Genomic DNA, 14,486 nt, shown 5'->3' with positions numbered 1-14,486 from the left:
ATTATTTCAGTCGTGACACGTTTACAAACACGTCACGTTATTTATTTTACTAGCTGTCAAATAGTAGGCACTACCGTATTTATTTCCGAATCGCTAGGACAGTTTTCTTATAACTTTTGTTTCGGTCAGTTGTTGGGGTATCTGTCCAGGAAGGGGGTGGTGATGGTTTGAGTTTAATTCCGAATTTATTTTCTAAATACGTTTACAGGTTTTTTTAAATGAAAAAAGTAGTTTTCCAGCGACTATTTCGTTTGAGGCGTACGTGCATTGCCGCACTCCTGCTTTTTTGTAAGGAATTAAATGTTGCGCTACACTAGCACCACCTGTTTTCTACATCCCGAACCAACACAGCCGCCAGCAGACAGCGCGCGTCAACGATAGATAGCAGCACAATGCTGTGTCGGCCGCGGGCCAAGCCGAGTAATCGATTGTGGGCTGAGATGCTATACTTACGTGGCGTGGTAGGGTATTCTGGTTATTTTGACGCAATCGGTGATCGCATCCGTACTTGTGGGGTATCGTTTTAAAGAGAATTCACACATCAGCTCACAGAAATTAAGATTTTGTTAATATAACCTGTTATTTTCCAATTATACAGGTTTAAACACAATTTTTATGCAATTTTCGGTTAATTTTTATTTTTTGGGGGGCCAAAATCTGTCCAATTCGGTTATAGCGAGGATCAAACCCGGAACCGTGACACCTCGCTATAACGGGACTCTAGTGTACTACCAATCTGATAACTTTCATAAATCCAATTTATTCTGAAGTGATAACCCAAGGCCAAGTGGATGCTTGCTATTTTGATTTAGCAAAGGCTTTTGATACAGTAAACCATCAGATATTACTCAGCAAATTATCCATTATGGGATTGAGTGACAAATATATCAAATGGTTTGGCAGCTATTTGAAAGATAGGAAATACTTTGTTTCTATTAATAAAACTAAATCTGATTTATATATGGCAAACTCTGGAGTACCTCAAGGATGTACCCTTTCTCCCCTTCTTTTCAACATTTTTATTGATGATATAACCAAAGCACTAAATTATTCTGTTGGTCTGTTATTTGCAGATGACCTAAAAATATATAGAAAAATTACTTCATTAAATGACTGTCACTTACTTCAACATGACATTTCTTCTGTTGTTGCATGGTCATTAAACTTAACTACAGTAAAACCACCAAAATAACCTTCTCAAGAAAATATCATCCTATTGTATTTGAATATAAACTAGACAATCGTACTATTGCAAAATCAAACTGTGTCAGAGACTTAGGTATTTTGCTGGATTCAAAATTATTCTTTCACAATCATATTGCAACACTTAGATCAAATGCTAATAAAATGTTAGCATTGATTAAATACATCACATTTAATGCATCTAATTTAGATTCAACACTTAGTCTTTATATATCCTTGGTGAGATCTAAATTTGAATATGGTTCTTTGATTTGGAATAACATTAATAAATCAGATGGTGACAAATTGGATAAAATACAATTCAAACTGATCAAAATTATAAACCTAAGAAGTAACATTAATCTAAATGTAGATTTACACTCCCTTCTTGGTTCCTTACCATTAAGAAGAAAAATATTAGATGCATTATTTGTACACAATTGTTGCAAAAATACAATTAATTGTAACTATTTTCTTCACAATACTGGAATTAGAATACCTACTTTCAATAGTCGTAATAAATCTTTAATTTGTACGTTAAGTAAAAAATGATCTATTAAACAGAATAACTAAAAATTACAATAAATATGCAAGGTTATTTCCTGAATTAGATAGCAAAATAAAATTTAAAAAAATACAACTATTCCTAACTTAATTATTTTTTCTCTTTCTTGCGGTTAATAATCATATTGTTTCAAGTTAGTTTTTTTTTTGTGTTATTATTATTTTCTACATTATAAAATTGGCAAAGAAATTATTTTCTAATTGTTAAATTTTGCATGTTGTGTGTATCGTTTTGTTTTGTTGTCTTGTATTTTGTATTGTTTTGTTCTGTCTGTATGTATCTGTGTTGTTTGTATCGTGCCTACCACCCAAGACCATAAGCTGTAGGTAGGCATGCAAAAAATATTAAATAAATAAATAAATTACAATTCCTGCTTGCTTCTTATGTTTCTATGGGAGTTTCCTTAATTCACACTAGATTTTAGCTCATTTGCACGGTAGTTTGTGTGACATTTTCCTGATGATAATCAGAAGAACCATGAAGATGATCCTGATTAGTGAAACATCTAGTGATTCTGGTAAGTAATAAATGCAACAATTTTACTTTATACCAGATTATTTCACAATATGTGTTTACTAATGTTAAATGAAACAGAGTAATAAACTGATATGTAACATATGCATACAAAAGAACTACACATTTTTATTTTATAAACATTTTTTAAAATTCATCTACTTAAAGGGGAGTTACAGAATTAAATGAGCTGCTTCTTCCCCTTGTATAGGAAAGAAAAGAGGAAGGGCATCACACGATAAGGGCAGACTGTCATGATTGATGGAGAGGATTGGATAAGATTCCTAAAATAAATGTTTTTACTGGACTTTCTCCTATGACTAAAGAACTGGAACAAGATGTGAGCAGTTCATAGCCTGATTTTGTTATTACTGTTTTGACAAAGATTTAATAAACCACATGAAAGAGCATACCATTTTTATGCTCAGCAGGCAATACAAAAGAAGAAATCAGTGAATCAAATTTCTCCACATAGTAGGTTGCAGAATTCAATACCTGTGACTCAGACTAAAGAATGGAAATGTCCTGCAGTGATTCTTGACATGAATATCAATGAGAGACAATCAATTGGAGATCACTGGGGCACAATATCTTAGTCTCATGCAGTTTTTTCCCAAACTTATTTAGTAGGGACCAATTTATTTCCATTTTGATGCATTTTCATCTGAATGACAACAGAAATGCAAAGAAAAAAGAGAACCAGGTTTTTATCCACTCTTCTGTCAGGCCCATGTTTGAAACTTTTTGCCAGAAATTCAGAAATGGATACCGCTCAGCAAAAGATGTGACTATAAATGAAGAAATGTGTACTTTCAGGGTAAGGCTCTGTTTTAAGCAGGATATGCTGCAGAAACCTAACCGGTATGGCATAAAAATTTACGTGCTGTCTGAATTGTATTCAGGTTACCTTTGGAACTTTGATATGTTTTGTGGACAAGAAAATATTGTCACAAATGGTGTGCTGTGACTACTTGATAGCTTAGCTTTTATGGCCAGATATTACACTAGCCCAACTCTTGCTCCTGAATAAGAAAGTGTTCAGACAGCATTAGTGGAAACAGTGCAGGAAAAAAGAAGAGGAATGTCAACAGTGCTTCACAACCCAAATACTTAAAGTGGAGAAAAAATGTACCGTCGCAAGGGAAATATTTTGGCATTATGTTGGAAGGATAAGCATGATGTGTAAATGATCAGTACTCGACACACAGCAGAAATTGTTGAATTTACAGATAAACAAGGACATGAACTCACCAAGCCAGCAGCTATAGTGAACTACAACAAAAAAAGAGTTAATGTAGACTTGTCAGAACAGCGCAATTCATATGGTATGTTTGAGCACAGAACTGTAATATATTGCCACAAAGTGGCCTGTCATATGATACTGATGTGTGTATCAAATGCATGCATCAAGTACAACCTGGTAGCAAGTGACCACTACTCTGCCTCTTTGAATGAGTTCTTGAGGAATGTCTGTAGCGACTTGGCAAGTGAAAAACACTTTCTAGAAAGGATCCCCATATTTCCAGGTAAGAAGAAAGCTCAAAGGAGATGTAAAGTTTGTGCAGAAAAAGTATAAAAGATACTGGAAAAGTAAGGAAAAAGACACCTTTAACCTGCAATGTTACTTTTGTATTAAACCTTGTTTTGAGGTTTTATTTATTTAATTATTTTATTTTGTTACATGCCCACCAACAGTCTAGGGAATTAAGCGGTGGGCACCACATATACAAAAAAAAGGACAAATGTAGTCACTGCAAGTGCCAACCGGTAGGCACCACACAGGCAGGCACCATCTGAACAAGAACACCCCAAAAAGTAGGCACTAATTGGGCAACCTGCATAAGCAGACTGAACCACGCACTTGCAGGGACTACAACAGACACACACACACAATCAAAAAAATTAAATAGAAAAATGGTTGGACAGACAGGCTCATTGAAAATTTAAAAAAAAGTACATAACATTGAATAACAGCAAAACATAAAAGATAATTTAGAACAATAACATTAACTCAAAGGTAAAAACTAAGCAAAGTATAATTATTTAATTGTCAAAACATATCAAATTTGTTAGTGTTCAAAATAATCTGTAAAAAATATCGTTATTGTAAAGTGTACACAAAGTTTATAATAAGAGCACTCTAATCCTAGTATTATAAAATTCATATTTGCAAGTGATTTTGGAATTATAACAATAAAAAAAGGGAGTCTAAATAAGCTCTGTGATCTAACAGGTAAATTAACGTAGGCATAATTAATTTGACAGCGAAAGTAGTGCTTTGTGACGACTATTAAACTTGAAAAGAAAAGGTGTGTAATATCTATTGTCTAATGTCAACCGGCAATTGTTATTTCACATTCAACACCAGCAATTGGAATTTCACATTCAACACCATGATTTTGTTTGGTTTCTAATTATTCAATTACATAATGTAAAATTACTGGTTTTTAAATCAGTAGCATCTACAATAGAACTGTACAGTTTGCAGAAATGAATTCCATTTCTTACCTATTCAATTTCTTACTGTATTTGTATTTTGAAATCTTCAATGATATAAAAATTCTTTAATCATTAAAATGTTATTTTGAGTACATTTATGATTATCATGAGATGTTTTGAAGTAATTTTTGGTTTTGTTAAATTTTTATGATGAAATTGAAAAATGTATTGACATTGTTAGGGCCTGCGGCCGTTTTTAGCTCGATATGTCACCACCCTCCTACTCCTCTTCCTTCGGTTCTGTGCATTCGAATCTCCCGCAGCTGACGTGTGCGTGTGTGAATGCCCGGCAAGAGGCAGAGTCAAGCCAGTGCTTCGTCCCCTCCTAATTTGTATTTAAGTATTATTATTGTATTTGGTCCCTAGTTTGCGTATTTAAGTTCAGGGCATAATACTGTAATTCATTTGTTTTCTTTTCGGCAAAAACGCTAAAGGGCCGCTACTGCCTCAGACTTGCGGAAGGCCATCCAGTAACTTTAACTTTATTTAATTATTTCTTGAGTAAATCAATTATTACGTGGTTGCGGTTCATGAACCGCCAGAGTAAAATGTTAAAGGGATTTTTGTAACTTAATTAGTTTTATTAAATATGCCATGGCACGATACAGCTGGGAATAACGGTACTATCCGTCTTGCCCCGTGACGTCATTGTCCTGCCACCCCGGCGACCATCGCTCAGCCCAGTCGTTTCGCATCACCACTCTGCACTCTGCACTCAGAGGACTTCAACTTCATTATACTGACCTGGTAATTCTGTTCTATGTAATTTTTTCTTAATTGTCTTCGCTATCCTCGGAGCCTACTTCGGGGTTTGGCTGTTTAATTAATTACGTGTAATCCGTAAGGAATTCAGAAAGCACCACGAACGTAAAGTCCGAACACGTGGTGGCCGGACAGCCCGTAAACCGATCGTGCCGCAAGGCTTTTAAACAGTTTAAACCTATTTTGTAGTTCTTTATGTAACGCGCTCAAGCGGGAATTGTACCATGAAGACTATAATAAATCACAACGTTATCGGACTTGTCTTTTTTCCTGTTTGACCACGTGTGCACTCCAGGTTGGCGTGTGGGATGCCATAAGAGCCCACGGCATTATTTCATAGCGTGCCCGTCGCTGAGAGCGGGTCCAGGTCTATTATTCTATAGGTAGTGTACGGGGGTCGAGTCATGTCCCCACACGGGCGACGTCACACCAGAGTTAAGAGTCTCATCCGGGTCCGTGCACCTTAGACACAGTGGCGCCCTTCATATTTAACATTTCTCTAACGCCCCGACAACCCCCGGCGACATCATTATATTTTCCACTTTTTACTTTCACCAAAATCATGGTCTTTTGTGGTACGGTTTTAATTTATAAATAACATGTCAAATATAAATTTTTTATTAATATAAATTAAATTGAAGTGATAAAATTTGTTTCTCCATGGGTAAATTTTATCTCTGTTAGTCTTAGAATTTTATTTTTGAAAACACCTTAAAATGGCCAGTACTGAGAGGTCATGCATTAAATGGGCAGCAACAAAAGTGTTCGAGTGAACACAAGCTGTGATTGGGTAAATTTTATCTCTGTTAGTCTTAGAATTTTATTTTTGAAAACACCTTAAAATGGCCAGTACTGAGAGGTCATGCATTAAATGGGCAGCAACAAAAGTGTTCGAGTGAACACAAGCTGTGATTGGCTGCTGTCTTGTAATATCACAATGCCAAATTCATTTGGTGGAAACAGAAACTTTCCTAAAGCAAAGGTGGAACAGCGGTATTGCATTCCAGAGGACCTGACTTCAAATACCAGTATAACCATCCTGACTTTAGTTTTTTATGTCCTGGCAAGTGCTCTGATCATTCCTTGAATTAAACCATGGCCAGTTTCTTCCCAAAATTCATATTTTTTTCATGGTTATTTTTGTTGTATATGTTTTGACATCATCCAGGGGCTACGCTCCATCGAGCCCAATGAAACTCACCATTCCTAAACTGTTCCTATCTCTGTTTTGAGGTCACAGACACGTGCAACGAATGATGTGTGCATGAGCCACTTTTGAATAGCGTGCCAATTAGCGAAGAGGGGTGGGAGAGTACAGTAGAATAAGTGCCACATACCCTAAAAATAAAATTTGTCCCTTCTCTCTCAACCACAAAGGCGTTTTTTTTTTGTCTGCAGACATATAAACTTTTAATATGTATCTATTTTCACAAGCTGCCAGGTGGACTCAATAATTATAACTTCACAATATTTAATACTTGCATTTAGAATTGTGTAAAATAAAATTCAAAAATTGGCTTGTAAATGTTTCATTGAAGATATTGCAAAAACGTTCAGTGTGGATAATGAAGAAAAGTGTAAAGAAGGCCCACAATGTTTCACAAAGTCCAAATGACATTGACTGTGTTACAGTAAAATGATATTATCGCAAATATGGGTTATATCCTTTTATCAGAACACAGTCGATATGATAACGTAAATATTTTAACGAGTGTTACTATTTTCATTGCCAAAATAATTATTACGTAGGCTTGTAAAAGTTTTAGTAAAAATTTGTAAGTACTGAAGTGACACACTGCATGTAACAAGCTACATTGTCTCTGCTTCAAAGCAGGAATTACTGACATGGTATCCACCTGATCATCTAGTATACTATACATACAAATCATTGTTGCCCATATGGTTGGTACATGTGTTTATAAAAATTGCAGTCCAGTCCATACTTTATAATTTTTATAACTTACATGTCTTTCATGTTAAAGAAACACTAGTTAGACCAACAACTTGTGAATGTATCCAGATTCACTCATTATATCTGTTTTTATTAAGACTTCCAAATATTTTTACAGATTAAATGGACAGACATAAAAAACTAACGTGTAAAAACCAACAATACATTTGACGACAACCGGGCCTGCGCCCCAGAAGCCTGGTCAGCCTCCGCCACCTTTCCCCTCACCCCCCGTCCCACTTCCCACACTGGCAGTCACACCGTTCCGAAAGTACGTAGTTGTGTGTTTAAATAGCGTGCCACAAACTACCACAAGAGGGTGCTGTAGCGACAGTGCGACGTCCCCCTAAATACATAATAAATACATTGTAAATTTTTTTTACTTTCCCCCCCTGTATTTGTGTCACCACTGACGGGCGGGAGGGTTTTGTTTTTGTATAATATGTAATTTTATTTGTGTAATATAAATACGTTGCCAGGCAGACCAGAGCGGACCCGAACGTGAGCCGAAGTCGGCATTTATTTAAATATAATAATTTAATTACTGTTTGTTTAATAATAGTAGAACCGTGGGAGAGCGTGCTATAATTATAGAAGGGTTTTTGTGTTTGTCATATGTAAGATTTCAAGGCACTTAATCATAAGAGCGTAACAGTAATCTGGCCAGGCGGGACAGCACCATGTTGTTCCGAGAGAGCCCAGTGCTCAGCCAGTTCTACGCCGCCAACGACCGAGGCAAGACACAGACTTCCGCATCCGAGAACTTCACTCTTTGTTCACTGACCATTAGTTCCGTTTTTTCTTAATTAATTCCAAATCTCTTTCACACTATCCCCGGGACTGTTTATTTAAATCATTTTTCGACTCTTAACGAGATTTTTTAACGCTTCTTAAGTAATAACTTGTGCGGCCACGTACGTGGACCTTATTCCCATAATCCGATTAAGTGCCTTGGGTCTTGGAACCGTATCCTCGTGAAGCCGTGTATGGGAGTACGCGCACACATTAAACACCTTATGTATAACTGTCTTATTTTTTAACCTACCACGTGGCGACCTATACCTCGTGAGCAGGCGTGTGGGATGCCTTGAGAGCCCACTGTTAATTCGTATAGCATAAGCGTGCCCGACGCTGAGAGCGGGCCAGGTCTGAGCATATTACGGGAGGTAACCGAGGGTCTAGTCTTGCCTCACACGGGCGACGTCACACCCTGAGACGGATCTCAGCCGGGTCCACGTGCCCTTCCACGTGGTGGCGCCCACTATCTATCATTACCGTAAAGACCCTCTGAAAACCAAACCGTGACATTTTTTTGTACAAAATTTTCGTTATAGTTAATTCACAACAGTGGTGACAAATCAGTACCTCACTGTCAAGTGAAATGTTAAAAAAATTTTCAAAGATTTTATCTCAAACAAGTAATACTTTACTTACTCTAAATCTGTACATTTTAAAGATTTTTCCTTGGTGCACCAGGTCCCAGAGAGAGATTCAGGGATTCATCCACCATCTTGGATGACATCATCGCCATCACCTTGGACCCACTATTTTGTATTTTCTAGAACCTTAGAACACCATGCCTCTCCATCCAAGATGGCACAAGACCAGAACTTTATTATTAGGAAACTGGGGTATGACACCAAGTCAATATTTATCATCCTTAACTCTGAGGATAAACTTATTACATTTTCCAAGCAGTTGGGTAATAATTTTGATGCATAATTTGGAGACACATTCCGCTTCATAAGCCATGGTCTTGCCTCTCTCGCCGAGTTTTTGCTTGCAGACAGATGTGTTAGCATTGCAGCATTTGTCATGCCTGATGAGGTCGGTTACCCGCAAGGGTGTCTTCCCCTACAATTACATTGATTCAGTTAGTAGAGTAGACTGTATGAAACTAGCCTTCTTTCCATTGACATTTTCTATAATGTTCTCACAGATACTGAGATTTCCAAGGCAGACTACGACCATGCTAATAAGGTCTGGGACAAGTTTTAGTGCACCACTTTAGGTGAGTATGCTGACTTGTACCTGAAGACTGATGTTCGTATTCTGGTAGACATTTTCGAGAATTTATGCAGTCTGTGTTTGAACACGTATCAACTAGACCCCTTGCATTACGTCTCATGTCCTGGTTTTGTGCTTGATGCTATGCTCCATACTACGGGGGTAAAGTTTGAACTGTTAACTGATTATGACATGTACATGTTTGTGGAGGCAGGTATTCAGGGCGGTGTAGCACAATGAGTCAAGCGGCATTGTACAACTAACACCACATACATTCCTGAGACCTATGATACATCAAAGCCATCTACTTTCTTGGAGTACGTAGCGTAGATGCCTATAATTTGTATGGCTGGGCAATATCACTGCTGTCACCTATCTGCTGTTTCAAACGGCCTGATACAGATATTGATGTTATATCCATAGCCAAAGATTTTCCCACAGGCTACATTTTAGAATGTGATGTGGAGTATCCGCATGACAGTATGCAGAATATGCCTATATGGATACCGATAGTTTCATTTACAAGATCCATACTGCCGACTTCTATTTGGACCTCAAAGCCCATCCAGCATTCATGGCAGAGTTTCATACCAGCTGCTACCCCTCCAGCCACCCATGTTTCTCCCTCACCAACAAGAAAGTTGTTGGCAAATTCAAAGACGAGTGTGGGGTCAGGTCATGAGCGAAACTGTCAGCCTGAGAGCTAAGTTGTATGCCAACCAGTGTGGTGATGAGGTTGAGAAGAAGGCGAAGGGCATCCAGCACTGTATCGTTAAAAACCGTATTGTATTTAGCAACTACCTGGATGCATAGCAGGCTCACCACGCACAGCGGGTTGGGGTTAGAGCCATCCGCTCGAGGCAGCACATATGGTATATTGAGTATAGCAACAAGCATGCCTTAACGTGGGAAGATGATAAGCGACAGGTCTGTGACGATGGCATCCATACGCTTCCACATGGCTACGTTTCTGATGATGAGTAATGGTTCATTACTGTTGCAAATACGTTTAAGTATTTATGCTTTCTGTCATTTTTCTTGATCCTGATTTTTGTTAATTAACACTTTCGTTTTATTTCATTGTATATGGTTTTGTCTTCTTAAGTGTTTTTGATTTCGCTGCTAGTACTTTGTTTCATTGTTCTGATTTTATGTGTTTATATTTTTGTTTTATTTTCATTTAATTATTTCATTTATTACCTTTTTTGAGATTTTTTATATATTTTTCTTGCTTGTATATAGTTACATATATGTATCTGATTTTTGTTTGTTGACTATGTTTTTTTTTTTTGGTTTTCACTGTTGGATCTCATTTATTTACATTGTTGTCGTATCCATTTATTCTTTTTGTTTTTTGTTGAAAGGTGTAAATACTTTAGTTCTTTTGTTTGGCATTCTGTATAGTGCCCTACTGCAGCCTGTACCTCATTCAGAGTTTGATATAGCCGGTCCCCAACCGCAAAGAGTGGGGGGAGAGAATCCTCTGAACTATGTTATAATGAAAAAGATTTTTTTAGTGTGAGGATGTAACTGCTACAACCTAAGGTGGCAGCTGAGTGGGGCTGCTGGCTTCCAGTATCGCTCCCTATGTGATGCATTCCTGATAGCTGCATGACTGACATCTGGCTGTGAAGTCATCCGAAGCCGCAAGATGACATCCTACGAAGTCACCTCCTCACCCCTCTCCTATGTCCATTTCATTCTGTGCTTAATGGATCCCCTTCCCCCTAACCTACAAATCTGTTGTGAAAGGAAGCTTTAATTAAGTTTTTTTTCTTATTTTTCAGTCTAATCTGTGATCGTTGGTACTGAGCGCTCGTCTCCTGGTTGGTGCTCCCACTGGCTACACAACAGCACATCAACAAAAACAGTCTCTCTCTGCCGAGCAAAACCATCTATGCTGCGATGATTACAATTCTCTGCCGATAACTAGTCTCAGCTGATTACTGTGGCCTTTGTGGGTCTTTAGGTATATGAAATTAATAAATTTTTTAATCTATACGTTTAAATAATGATGTGTTTTTGTTTCATAATACATCATTCTTTTCTACTAAACCTTTAATACAAGTACTATAACAAATGGTAGGATGTAAGAATTACCTATGTCATTGCCTCTATAGTGATACCTACATTTACAATGTATTTTTCTTGCATACAGTATGGTATAAAAAACAGAAAAAAGGACATACATTCAAACTAACAAGATTATTAATATTTTATTTTTTAATAAATATACTATGCTACTTCTAAGCATACTATGCTTATATATTCAAAACTATATGAAAGAGTATTTCTATACCTATCACTATATAAGATTATGTATAATTTTATTGGATGCACTATGCCTCTCCATCCATGATAGCATCATTTTTAATTCAGGGTGGCGGGGGATGTGATGCATTGCTTGTGCGCTCTGTGCATGTATGGGAACGAGTCTTAGCTGACGAAAAGCACATTCAATATGGTACTTCCTAGCAGCACTAAAGATCGTAGTGCCCTCTGTTTTTGAACTTTGAATGTGACGCACTCTAGCAGACGACACAACCATTCAATATGGCCGACTGTGGCGCGCTCTGGTATCCTGGGCTGGGATTAAATTTAGCGCTCCCTGCTGTGCATGACTAGTACTTTATGACATACTTTAAGAGCATATGTTCCTTATTTATTTCTTCATTCTCCAACTAACCTACTAGCCTAGTGGTTAAGATCTCTGTCTGTCAACCACAACATGTTTGTGTCCCCTGGTTTGGGGCTCGGCCACTTCACTACACGTTTTTTGTATGGAAAATAAATACCACTAGCACTACCGCCTTCAAGATTCAGTATTAAGATGGCGGGCCACCAGCAGACCAAAACAAGATGGTGGCTGATGTTGCAATCTAATTTGAAAATAACAGAATTTTCAAAACGTTGTTTTTCACATCCAAGATGGCGGCTATAATGAAATGTGCAACGGTGTTCCAATATAGAGGAAAGTTCTAGAAAATACAAAATGGTGGGTCCAAGGAGGTGGCGATGGCATCATCCAAGATGGCGGACGAATCCTTAATTACGCCCTGGAACCCGGTGCACCAGGACCTACCTTTTCACCTACTAATTTGTGCCATTTTTATGAATGTAAAAAGTGGGAGACAGTTTTTCTGCACTGAGGCACAAGACAAAAAAATTATTTTGTTAGTAACATTTACATAGATACACAAAAATATTTCAAACAAACTGAAATAAATCATCAAAAATGGTAGGCCTATAAGAAATAAAAGAAAACATAAAAATCATGCATGTTCCAACACCGAAAATTAACATTGTTATGAAAAGATCAGTCATGATCAATCATTTTTATTCTTACTGCGTCATAATTTAAAATTTTTGTTGATTGAGCAGTAATCACAGATCTACCTATCATATGTGGTGCAAGCTTTGCCTTCCATGCCAACTAAGGTTTCCCCACACAGCATCAAAAAAACAATATTGCACTCATGAATAGCAACATAAACAGACACATAATGAACTTTTCACTAAATTGGCTATAATGTTTAAAAAAAAATTTTAAAACACAATATTATCACACAAAATATTCAGAGTAACAAAACGAAAGGACACATTTAAGAGTACGGTCAAGTCTACGCTTACAGCAGATTAAAACATCAAGCATGGAAGCTTAAAGTACTCTTAAACGAGCTATTCATCAATTGTTTGATGCCATGTTCTATGTCATCTGTTTATTTCTAGGTTAAACAATAATGCCAGCTGAAAACGTTAAGAATGAAATGGAATGGTAGTGTGTGGTTGGTATAATGAGATAAAAGATAATAATTATTTCCAAATTTACATTTGAATTTTCTTACATTAACCATTAATTAGGTAGAATATTTTTTTCTTAAAATATGTAACTATTTAATATTTTTTAACTTTTCATAGAATTTAAAATTACTCACATGACCTTACGTTACTTCTCATATGTGAATCTTAAATTGCAACTAACTTTTGAAAGATAAAATTACAAAAGATATCCCTTTACAAACCTTAATAAAGATAACAAATGTAGAATCATAAAAGTGAATTCTAGTAAAAATTAAATCATTAATGGATACTATGTTAGTTCACAATAAATTTAATTGAAATGACCTACACAAATGGAGCATATGACTTTAAATACATTTAAATGTGTAAAAAAAACTTCTAACATTTTCTACATAATAACAGCAAATCTTAAACCCAACAAACAAATTTCTAAAGTTCACATCTGATAACTTTTATGTTATTTATTATGGAATTTGTTACATGCCTATCCACAGTTATACAAGTTTTTGAACTAACAACCTTGGCACAACTAAAGGTCCATATTAAAAAACTATCAACTGACAATATATATTTTAATTTTTGATCATAACATTCATATGCACTGTGCACCAAATTTAATTTATAATAGTTAGGCTAAAGCAGAAAAAAAATTGTAATTCCCTCAGTATCTAATAAAGCTTCTCTAGAAGTTCTGTACTATTCTACATAAACATACACCTAATAACTTTGAACTAAGTACTCTTAATTAAAAGTCTGCATAACCATGGTCAGAAGTAATTACTCAAATAATGTTCTTAGTTTAAAAAGAACACCGAAAGGAATCTTAATGTAATTTTAATTCAGATTTTTTAACACTAGCATTAATTCCCATTGTAATGTCAGCAGATAAGTATTGAACTAATAACATAAATATATTTTTCATTATTTATCCATGTTATACTTATATTTTGACTCTGGTGACAATAAACAACATACTGTAGGTATTTTGAGCATGTTTGATTGTAAAATTTCAATTAAAAATAAGGGAAATTTAGCAATCCTATTTTTCCTTTAAAGTCAATTTAATCAAAAAATAAACAAAAAATCTTTCTGCTAGTACTAAACCAATATTACATTAGCATCTCTGAAAAAATAAACATTCATTAACAAAAAAATTCCTAACCCCGCAGGCGCCCCCCCCCCCCCCCCCCCCCCACGCACGCACGC

The 14,486-nt window shown here is 36.3% G+C and overlaps 1 protein-coding gene across 1 annotated transcript in view; it reads right to left on the bottom strand.

Moving 5' to 3' along the window:
• LOC134529237 (glucose-6-phosphate exchanger SLC37A2) overlaps positions 1 to 14,486 on the bottom strand; it is a 79,138-nt gene that overhangs the window by 30,672 nt on the left and 33,980 nt on the right. The window lies entirely within an intron of this gene.

Source organism: Bacillus rossius, chromosome 2 (genome assembly GCF_032445375.1).
Source record: "Bacillus rossius redtenbacheri isolate Brsri chromosome 2, Brsri_v3, whole genome shotgun sequence".
Classification (NCBI taxonomy): Eukaryota; Metazoa; Arthropoda; class Insecta; order Phasmatodea; family Bacillidae; genus Bacillus; species Bacillus rossius.
The sequence above is the reverse complement of the archived record's forward strand: the minus strand, read 5'-3'. Positions and strand labels throughout refer to the sequence as shown.